This window comes from Rhineura floridana, chromosome 8, assembly GCF_030035675.1.
Source record: "Rhineura floridana isolate rRhiFlo1 chromosome 8, rRhiFlo1.hap2, whole genome shotgun sequence".
Taxonomy (NCBI): Eukaryota; Metazoa; Chordata; class Lepidosauria; order Squamata; family Rhineuridae; genus Rhineura; species Rhineura floridana.
The window spans coordinates 55786374-55798297 of record NC_084487.1 but is presented as its reverse complement, the minus strand read 5'-3'; the positions used below and the strand labels follow the sequence as shown (position 1 = coordinate 55798297).

At 38.5% G+C, this 11924-nt stretch overlaps 1 pseudogene; it reads right to left on the bottom strand.

Annotated features, from left to right (window-relative positions):
• Positions 1 to 270: 270 nt before the first annotated feature.
• Positions 271 to 11924, bottom strand: part of LOC133363328 (uncharacterized) — a 59216-nt pseudogene continuing 47562 nt past the window's right edge.

The window sequence follows — 11924 nt, the reverse complement described above, 5'->3', positions numbered from 1 at the left end:
TATAGAAACGCTGGACTTTCCTGTTCCAAGAATGGCAATAATCCTATGATCATCAGCCATCTCTCAACAGTTTATTTTGCCAGCAGTAGGTTGCTCCCATGCACTTGTTCCATAACTTGGATTTGCAGTTTGGTGGGGACAGAGCAAGGGCCCCAAAACAAATACTGACCATTATTTAAAATTCTCATGTAAAACATGTCCTTGTAAATTACTACCTTAAATTATTCCATAATTCCTGTGATTTGGGTCATCTTAAAAAGACAGACTCTCCAAACCCCAAGGTGCTCATGGTGGTGACGTTTATGAAGAGAGAATTATTTTTCCATACCTATCAGTGGCATAACAAATACATCTAGAAATATCTTGTGAAATTCTTGCTTGTGTGTGTTCAGGGTAACTCTCAGGCTGTTTTCAAAAGAACTGTAATGCCAAAAACAAATTCCACAATGAAAGTACTACAGTTATAAGAGAAATCAGTATGGGTTTCCATACATGTTAGTATATTTTGACAATTGTGCATGTTATAATTCTAGGTTATCACAAAAAAGGATTTTTTTCTACATTTAATAGCAAGCTTACTCCACTGCATACTTGTTATATGACTATGTTCTTCACGATAGACCTAGTAGTTGAACTTCTAGGTGGGTTTGCTACATCAGCTGAAATTGACAGGTCAAATCAACTATTTTTAATCTAGATTCCTGGCAACTAACATGCCTCCTTCCCCATTCTATTCAAGGAGTCTCTCATCTGTCAATTCAGATAATCCAAGTATTCTTCCATTTTTTAAGCATTAACTTTTATATTGTTCATTCTTGCTGAGTCATCCCCAGAGAACATAGCAGGACTTATTTCTGAGTTAATCATGCAATCTTGTGCATGTATGTTCTATTTGTTTGTGTCAGAGGGTTAGTTTGCTACGGTCATGTTATTACTTTCTGGCGTCCCTTTTAACAGCAGCCCTGAATTAAATGACTATTTGTAGTTTTGCTTTTGGGCCCAAGGCATTAATTTGTTTTCCTGACCATTTTAGCTTCTTCCATAGTTTTAAGTGTTGTCCAGCCACAAATGTGCTTTGAAGCACTTCACTTACATTGTCTTGATAATCCTTACAACAGCTTTGTATTATAGGCTAGTGTGATTATGCCTGAATTATAGAGGGGGGGGGCTGAGAGAGGGAGGGGAGGCAACCACATGCAGAGCTGACTTTTCATTTTACTTTTAATGGAGGCAAAATGGCTATATCATTTACATTAACTAGTGCAAACCACTTAGTAGGTACTAACCTTTTGCTCTGAAATTTACTATAACCAAAATAAGCATAAGTATTATATTTGATGAAAAATTGTTTAATTAACACTTCGACTAAAGCCTCTGTAACATTCAGTGTTACTGTGAGGCCCAGAAAGGATACCTTGAGAATACCAATCCAAAGGTTTTCACTTTCTTGCCTGTATTTTCTCTTGTAGGTTGTTCCATTTGGTATGTTTTACCCCTCTTAAACAACTATTTATAGTTTAACATATTCTGGTTCTCACTTAAATGTGTTCCTTCTTTAGCATCCATAACACACTGTGTTTTAAAAACTGGTATTCTTCATGCAACGACATACTTTTTCTCCAATTTGCAGTATAATGGAGTGTGAGAAGGGCAAATACCTGCTTCATCAGCACTGCAGTTTTTGTCTATTTGTATAAATGGTTGTTTACAACTTGACTTTCCACTAAAGATGAATTTCTTGCTAAATGATCTTGGCAATAGCTAGTTTATGCAGTGTACAGTGTTGGCTCGCTGTTGTAGGAATATTCCTAATGAGAGTAGGTTGCTCCTGTCCATATACCTGCTGACTGAAGTAAGACTCAGTGTGTATTAAGTTTTCTTCAGAGTAGCTCCATGGGACACCTTTAATGATTCAGACAAGATCTTAATGGCTCTGTAGCAGTCAAACACAGTCTCTGCAGAGACAGCATCTTGTCACACTATATGAAAAGCTTGCTAGCCAAGGGCCATGTAGAGTTAATCAATACAGGGAAGCAGGCAGCAGTTGATAAAGTCAAAAGATAATACTTGTAACACAAAAAGCATAAAAAGGAGGGTTTTGGTCCTACATTGACTTGGCCTCCAGAGAAGGCCCCTTTATGTATCTTTTAAAGCAGGAATAGCTAAACTGGCCCTCCAGATATTGTTGAACTCCCATCATCCCTGACCATTGGCTGTGCCAGCTGGGGATAATGGGAGTTGTAGTCCAACAACATTTAGGAGGCCATAGGTTAGCCATCCCTGCTTTAAAGGTACAAAGCAAAGGCCAAGTTGGCAGCATTTCTCACAAACTCAGTATTGCAGACCATGTACTTATGTACCACTTCTGCAGATAAATGGTAGCTTTAATTGACCATCATATTTCGGAAAAGTTGTCTGTACATAGCCTTAGACTGTTGCCTATATGATTTCCATGGGAAAGTCAGTTTTCTCTGCAACTTTAGCTTAAGCTCTATATTCAGCTGAGAAGCTTTTCATATATGAAAAGTCATATATATATGACTCCTGAGCAATGTTCCCTCTCTGCCTCACTGCTTCTGCTATTGGAATGGAATTGATATTTAATTAAGATGTTATGGTGCAGCTAGGAATAACTTGTTTTTCAGCCAGCAAACAAAAGATATTTGTTGCAACAGAGGCAAACTGTTTTCAGGAAGTAAATCTGTAGGGTGTTGAGGTGAGCAGCTGCTTAATTATGTGATAAACGTTGCATAGAATCAAAGATCTGTTTTTCAAGTTCTTTTAGTCATGTCTGTTGGCCTTTGCTTTTGCTGCTTGTTTGATAGGTTATCAAGGTGTATACAGGTAAATACAAATATTCTTTGAGGAAGAGCAACACTAGCACTCTGGATTTTCCAGTGTAAGGAATCATACTTGTTTCCTGAAGTAACAAGAATGTACATAGACATATAATGACTTGAGATTGTAACTTTTGAACAAGTACTTTATTGTAATAAAAAATTATTTCCTGTTTCTAAACTTCTTCAGATGCTTGACTTATATAAACTGTACTTTTATATAACTTTCTGAATTTCTGCTTTCTCTCATTAAAAGCTTGTACTACCCTGTTTTCCTTCTTCTCCTGTGTTACTTTGCCACATCTATTCTTCAATAGCTTACTGGTTTAGTCTCATAGACAAGGTTACAATATTTTACCCTACACAACCTACAAGTGAGCAGTTCCCTGATTTTAGAATTGCTGATGGAGAATCCGCCCTTAACCCTTTAACTGCACCAACTATGAGTGCAAAATAATGGCTGATATGTATAAAGGCATAATTAACTTGCTTTAAATGATCATTGCTGTGTGCCTTCCTTCTAATGCCAGTGTTTCTTCTCTCTTGTTTTTGCATTTTTCTACCACGTTTTCCTTTCTACAACATAAAACAGTCATTTGTTTTATGCCACTTTTGGCTTGTAAAGAGTTAAATAACCAGTGGTAATGTAAGAGTTTGGGGGCAGGATGAAAAGAGTATTTCACCCTCATGTCACTCATTCAGGGTTTTGCGGAATAAAAATAACAAGGTTGTCAAACCAAAGAATTTTAGAGTATGCATCATATGCCCTCTAAACTATTAAGTAATAGTTTCTGCACCCGTCTGGTGCTATACTCAGCTGGGTAATCCTTTTTGGAGATGGCAAGTGCAGCAGTAGGCCGGCTGGATGTAACATGGCACTGAACCTTCAGCTGGGTGGCCTCCACATTATTTACTTATTGGATTTATATCCCACCCTTCCAGTAGGAATTCCATTTCTGTGTAGATGAGGTACTCACTAGATCAGTCCACATTTTGGTGCTTGCTAAAAACCTTTTTTACCCAAGTCTTTCCTGATTAAGGTTTAACTCTATTTTACCTCTTCACACATAGTTCTGCATATGTTGTAATTGGAATTTGTGGCCTGTATTTTAATTTGTTTTGCATCTCATGTATTGATTTTATTGTACAGCACTTAGATATGTCAGTTTGAAGCAATATATTAAAAATAATAATACTTACCAAAGGCTTAATATTGGTGCTTATAACTGAATAAAGCTACCACTCATTGGCCTTGTTCAGACATAATGCCAAACCATAATTGAGCACTATGGGAATGAGCCTGGGAAAGCACTGGCTTCATACACTCTCCTCTTCCAGAGAGGCTATGAGAAGATGAGAAAACTGTGGTTTATCATTATACCTGAACCAGAATAAACTGGTTAGTTTTAAGTATGGTTGGACCAAACAAGCCAACTTGAAACCATGGCTTGTAAAGATAAACTAAACACTAAACACAATTCCTATTTGGATATAATGACAAACTGCCATTCATCAAAAGCAGAAACAAATGCTTCTGATCTTGGTGTGACTGAAGGGAGAAGAGTGCATAAGCCCAAGGTTCACCCAGATGTATCCCTTCCTTATAGTGCTAAACTATGGTTTATCATTATGTCCAAATGTAGCTAGACTTCCTTAGTTCTTTTCTCACTCCCTAATACATAGCACATTAAAACGAAAGTAGCCTGTAAAATAGTGTACCCTGAAGTTATAATTGGTGTGGCTGCATTTTATCACTACACAAACCTCAATTAAACAACTTCTGTAAAATTTTAATCCAATTAAAACTTGGAATAAAATTAAATAAAATTAAAAGCTTGTCACATCATTTCACATATTTGTTTTTGCTATTTTCATAAGAGGGAAGAAAATGAAACAATGTCACTCTGTGAATGTGTCATAAAACCTAGAGTTCTTCACAACCTAAATATTGTCTGTTGGGTCTGTTCTGATGTGCTGCAACAAACCACATTTAAAGATTTGGATGTAGATGCTACAGATCATAGGAATGTCTATACAGAGTATTATAATACCTTAATCTATAATCAGCAGGTAAATGGTAGCCCCTGTTGTAATTGTGCCTGGTTAGGATAATTTGCTTTTGAAGATCTCTCACTGATTTGCTGTATCCATTGAAAATGTAGTTGGCAAAGAGGAGCTTTCCTCGCGTGTACATCTGTCAAAAACATATGAAACGGGTGAGTAGAATGGAAAGTCTACTTTTGATGAAACATGCAGCCGAATAGGACTCAGTTTGGTCTGGGGCCACATTGGCAATTTTAAATTAGCAGGCTGTACCACACTGAGCTGTGTTCATGAGCCATCCTGCTTACCTGTTGAACAGAGTACCCAGAACTGAGCACAATATTGTTTTACATGGCACTAGAAAGTCCTGTCACCTCAGCTATGATGCCTCCATTACTGGCTTTCTCCTTCTTCATTAGAGCACAAACTAATGTTCAATTTGTTACCTGCAAGACATCTTGAAACTGTTTAAATCATCTGTTTTTAGCTAGATAGTCGCCATCTTGTTCCTGTGGTAGTGTTTTTCATAATTTCATTTTACGGCAGGCCAGCTATCCAGTTTATTAAAATTTTCTATTTTTAGCCAAATTTATTTATTTTTCATACTTCAGGCTTACAGAAAGATACACTTATACTGCAGCCCTGTACCCATTTACTTGGGTACAGGTAACAGAGCTTTCTTCTTATGCACACGGTTGCGCGGTTTGTTTGCTGGGAACAGTAGGGGCTGATTCAGGGCTGCCTATATGGAACCCCATCAAACAGTCTGGAATCCAAAGGATTCCTGAAAGTGGGTGGTGGGTGGGATACTTCTGAAGTTGTCCTGTTAATCAAAAGGTAAAAGTGGAGGAAAATTGAAATAGTTACCTTGAATGTTTGGGTTTACCAGTATGACTTCAAGTGGATAGCTTCAGAGAAATATTTTTTTAAATCCTAATCTAGCAGAGTTTGGGGAGAATGTTTCCTCAGCTATATAAGAACAGATAGTGTAGCATTCTAGAAGAAGGGCTGAAGCACATGCAAAAAGTCCCAAGGTTCAGTCCCCAACATCTCCAGGTAGGGCTGCAAGAGACCGCTGTCTGAAAAGCTGGAGAGCTGCTGCCAGTCACGGTAGACCACTGTTCTTCAACCTCAGATCCCCAGATGTTGTTGGACTACAACTCCCATCATCCTTGGCCATTGGCTAAGATGGCTCAGGTTGATGGGAGTTGTAGTTTGACAACATCTGGGGACCCAAGTTTGAAGAACAGTACAGTAGACAACCCTGAGCTAGATGGACCAGTGGTCTGGCTCAATAAAAGGAAGCTTCTTAACGAATGTGAAGACAAGCACTTGCCCTGCTTTGCCAGTTGATTGGGAAACAGAGGTCAGGTGCAAAAAGTACCTACATTATATTGGCCTTTTCTCCATTAAGGCAATTGGCTCATGTAAGTCAAGGTTAATAAAAAGATTATGTACAACCCAGACTACAGATAACCCTATATTTGTTCCATGACATACATTTTTCACAATTTAAAACTATTATTAAATATAATACCTGCTCTCCTTGGTATTGGTCTGTTTATAAAAGAATCTGCAAGCTATATTCACTATATATAAAATACCACCACAAGAGGTGGTTGTTTTAAAGCTGTGTCCTCTGTTTAATAATCTGTATAGCGTTTGCACAAACATTAATGATAATCATGGGGAACCATACACTTGGTTACAAGACCTACTTCCTGCCTGGGTTGAAAGTGGGAGTCAAATGTAATAGTTCAGAAACTAAAGTAATTCCAAAATAGCTAAACTATAGTGAAAGTATTTGCAGCAGATCAAAATAGTAGGGCAGCTAGACATAAATGAGATGTCTAGATGTAGGTGGACAGAGGACCTCTGCTGGGCAAACTTAGAACTTACAATTTTTTATACTGGAGGCTACTTTGAGGCCACTGCCAAGTGAGGTTTTTATTTTTTAGCTTCTGGGACAGGCATAGAATATTTATTTGCTTCTGGACAGTAGATATACACTACTAGATACAGAAGAAAATGCAGGATAGAGTGAGTGCCCAATGGTGAAGAATGGAAAAGATGCCCTGTTGTTCCAGAGTGAACAAAGCTTACTCCTAGTTCTGGGGGATTATTCCTCCCGGATTCCTGGTCCCAGACACCACTTCAGCATATTTCTAACATGTCCCTTGCATTGGGAAGGGCATGCTAGCTATTTCATTTTTGCATGTTAGGCTTCTTCTACATTGGCATGTCTACCACATGCCCATTTAACCTAGAAGAGTCACCTTCCCACAGTTTGCATCACATTCTGAGAACCAGTTATGGGCCAGTTCACTAATGTGCTTACATCTCAATTTGTGACCCTCCAACTTTGCCTATCTACTTAAAACAGGGCGGGGAAAGAGAGATCCTTCCCTTAGGCCTCAGATCAAAAACTTGAGAAAGAGTTATTGAACCCCCTTCGATGGAGAAATTGGAATTCTATGCCTTTTTTCAGTTGTGTATTTTTCACCTCTCTGCAGAATTAAACTATAAATCTCTGTGTTTGTTAAAATGACAGTGATGACACCAATCCCAATTGAAATGGGGAGGATGTCAACAATGCCTTTGTGCTATATAGCCATTTGCTACAAAATTGAGAGTGAATAGTCAATTCAAAAATTCAATTCAAATTCAATTCAAAAGCACAGACCCTGTTTTGCTTTCAGCAGCTTTCTACCAAGCTTCTTCAGACTCGGAGAGCTTCAAAAAGCAGGGCGTTCATGGAGAGAGTGAATGAAACAAACTTTTCAAAACCAAAATATACATGTGTGAAGGATTTTCAGTCTCCACTGCATTCCATCAGGTACAAGAAGATGCCACTGGAAGGAAAATTAGCAACTTGCCTCATTTGTACATATCTGACATATTCATATCTCTGGTTCCCTGTCAATCTGTTTTTGAACTGAAATGGCCTGGATGTGCAAGAAGAGAGCTATGACAAGACAGTTGTAACCTACCAAAAACATGCCAGGAGCGATATTATGCTTTTTCACCAGTAATGAACCACAATGGTCTGTAAACTCGTCTGCAGAGTTGATACTGTATTTGAGCAGGCGAAAAGAGTCTAGGCGACCCTACAAAAATAAAGACAGTTTCATTATAGGAATAGGTCAACAATAATAACAATGAATCTTATTCTATTAGTTGTCAGAGCACAATGTTCCCATTGAAAAAGTCAGCATTAAAGGAATTGAATTATCTGCTCTTCGCTGCTCAGACTGGCAACTGACCCAAGTACATTTAACTTAGTGATGGACATTCCTGATTGTCAGAATATCCCTCTGATGTACTCCCATCTTTAAAAAAAAGGCCATTGCTGCTAAATTAGATTTAGTACATATAGAAATACATCAGCATTCATGCTCAGAATAAGCTCACCCATCGAGACCACTTATAACCTAACCATCCTCAAATGATGTAGAAGGAAGTTTCATTACCAAACTCCTGTGTCAACCACCTGATTTCTTTGTACTTGTATAAAGGCAAAAATATCCAACTTAGCAAATGAACAAAAGGGTGCTTTATAAAGTTCTTTAAAATCTTCTTGTGTTGCATCAGTCATTAGCCCAGTTCTCATGTAGCCAGTAGTGTAGTCTCAAATTCAGAAGTGCAGGGTCCTTTCATTATAGTCACAGCCACACCCCTTCCCCACTTTTTTGCTGCTGGCTTGAGAATGAGATCCCTGGCGATGTCCCTGGGAGTCAATCAGCATGAAAGGGAAAAGTGTTAGCTACTGAGAACAGTTTTCTCAGTGGCTGACTCACCTTTCACTCCAATCAACGGGAAAGGACAAGGAAGCATGTTAGAAGACTCTTCTTGCTGGCTAATACACTCCCCTTTCATGCTGATTGGCTCGTAGGATGCTGGAGACATAGGGACCCTGCTCCAAAAAAAGTAAGGGGTCTAAGACACACACACCTGAGACTACACCCCTGCATGTAGCACTAATCCACACAATGACTAAGCATGAACAGGCGAGCATGTGGATACTCACAGAGGAAATCATGCCTGTTTTACACACACACCAGTCCTGCTGCTGTCACTACCTAGACTTAAGCCATGGTTTGTCTTAGCATTAGCCACTATATTTATTATGAAATTTGTATCCTGACCTTCCTCCCAGAAGAAGCCCTGGGCAGCAACCAAGGGACAAAACACTAAAAACATCTTAAACCATATTTAAAAGAAAACATCTTAAAAAGAAAACATCTTAAAAACATATTTTTTAAAAAACTTTAAAAACATCTTAAAAAGCAATTTCAAAACAGATACAGACTGGGATATGGGCTCTACTTAAAAGGCTTGTTGAAAGAGGAAGGTCTTCAGTAGGCTCCAAAAAGATAACAGAGATGGTGCCTAATATTTAAGGTAAGGGAATTCCAAAGGGTAGGTGCTACAACACTAAAGGTCCTCTTCCTATGTTGTGTGGAATGGACCTCCTGATACAATGGTATCTGCAGGAGGCCCTTACCTGTAGAGTACAATAATTGACTGGTATATAAGGGGTAATATGATCTTTCAGGTATCCTGGTCCCAAATTGTATAAGGTTTTGTACACCAAAACCAGCACCTTAAACTTACCCCAGTAGCTAATGGGCAGCATATGCATTATATCCAAAACCCATCTTCAGACAAACCACAAGCAATAAACCAAGAACAAACCTTGGCTATGGCTCACGGTTTGTCTGGAACAAAACAAACCATGAACTTGGGTATGGAGATGTAACACTTAAGTCAAGCCATAGCTTAGTTCTGGGTAGCACAGTAGCAGGATGATGAGGCACTTGAAGTTTGTGCTGTGCGTAGCCATGGATTGGCTGAACACAGCATGTGAACCGAGCCACTGATGTGACTGAGACACCAACACTAGAGAGGCCTACCTGTGTACAAGGCATACTCCTGTTTATGTTCTTTCTTTCATAGAGCTGTTCCAGGTTCTTATCTGTGCTAAGATCATAATCTGTTGCTTTCAGTGAAATAGTCACACAGACCACAATGATTTGCTCTGGGGAAGACACTTGGTTATTAATAATGTGATTATATTCCAGGTCTGTAATATATGGAATCTGATGGTTGCTGCATCTGCATATCTTTACTTCATCTCCCAGCATTATTCTTCTAAGGGCTGCAGGGCAGGCCATCTGTAATGTACTAGATGCCTTTCCACTGTCAAGATGGTATAAGGATGCATAGGTTAGAGTGTGACTGAAGTAACAAAGTTTTGCCAGCTTACATATAGCTTATCTTCCTGACAAAGCCTCTGGGTAATTCAAAAGGCCATGCAAAATGATCTCTCTGTTGCTTTCTCTTTACCATTTCTCCATGTACCTTTTGGTGTCTGCTATTTCCTTGAAGGCTCTCCAACAGTTTGTCGCTAACTATAGCTCCTCTATTACCTTCTCATTTATCCCAGCTCTTTAGCTTCCAGCTGGTTCTTTCTTCTTCTCCCACAACCACCTTTGCACTTTCTGGAGTAGCCCCCCTCCCCTGGATTTGTTTATGCTGTACAGCAAGTGTGGGGAACCTTTGCCCTCCAGATATTACTGAACCAATAGACAGGGATGATGGGAGTTATAGTTCAGCAACATCTGGAGAGCCTATACTGGTATAGTTTTATACCAGATTATTGTTCATGGCCTTCTAAAGAGTCCTAGGAAGTCTACTTGGATTTGCTACATGTCCTGATCTGTTATCAGGGCAACTTGTGATAATATTTACTCTGTACCGAGGCGTGATCAGGCCCTTTTAAGTTCAGCAGTTAAACTGTAGCATGTATCAAAACTGCAGTTTGCTCTTCCGGGAAGGATGACTTCGCTTGTGCCTGCTTTTTGAGACGAGCTCTTGTCTCAGAAGAAGCTTTTTCAGTATAAATAAGTCAGAACATTCTTTTTTGACTGGTGATGATTTTTTCCCGGGCAGGGAAAAATGTAGAGATTAACCATTAAAGCCTGTTTTTGTTTGGGAGGACTGGATCTCATTAATTTATGAGAGAAGGTTCAGCCAGCAATGCCGGAGGACGTCCATCAACCTCTAACTGACTAAGTGACACGTTTATCTTTTCTTCAAAGAAAACGAACTTAAACAAGCAAGCATCCTTCTTTCTATATTTTTTTTTATTTGGTTTAAATCGTTGCAGCAAAAAAGAGATTTGTCAATGAATCGGCTATATAAGAACGGCTGGGTGAGTTAAAAATTTTCTCTGTTATTCACGAAACTAAGGAGGAAAGAAACTGAAAAAGCCTATCTTAGTTTTTATTGCAAAAAGCTGGCCGGGAAGTGCATTCTAAAGATATAAATGGAAGAGAGATTTCTATTTCGAGGAGGGAAAAGAAATAAATAAATTTGATTTATGAACTTTGGAGCATTATATGTCTGGGACTATTTTTTTTTTGGTCTATTTCATTTTGACGAATCTGCTTGTTCACGACACTACTAACTCTTTTGAAGCTGGGAGCTAAATTTGTTTTGTATTCCTGAATATAAGAGATAAGGCAGGCTGTACTGTCTACACTGTGACTTCATCAAGCCTGGAATATTAACCCAATTGTGACTGAAATAATTTTTGTTTTTGTGGTTTTAAGAATGGCAATCAGGAAAGTGGCTGAGACCATGGAAGAAATTATGTTTCAGAAAATAATGGATGAGATTGAGATAACGAAACAAACCCTGAGACAGGGTAGACAGGAGATGAAAAATGAATTTAGTAAAATGACACAGGAGTTTAAAGAAATAGTTGATGAGATTAGAGATGAAAAAAGAAAAACTAAAGGGAAGATACAAGCTCTGGAGATTGGAACAAATGTGAAATTGGAAAAAGATCTGGAGTTTATGGATACTAGAAATAAAGTTTACTGTTTGGAAATCAACGTTGTCTCTGAAGAAATTAATGAAGATAATAGAGATAAAGTTATTAATGTCTTGGATAATTTTTTGGACTGGAATGATGTGATGGAGCTTGACATAGAAAAAATCTATGGAATGGACTACAGATATGTGACAATGGAAAAATTC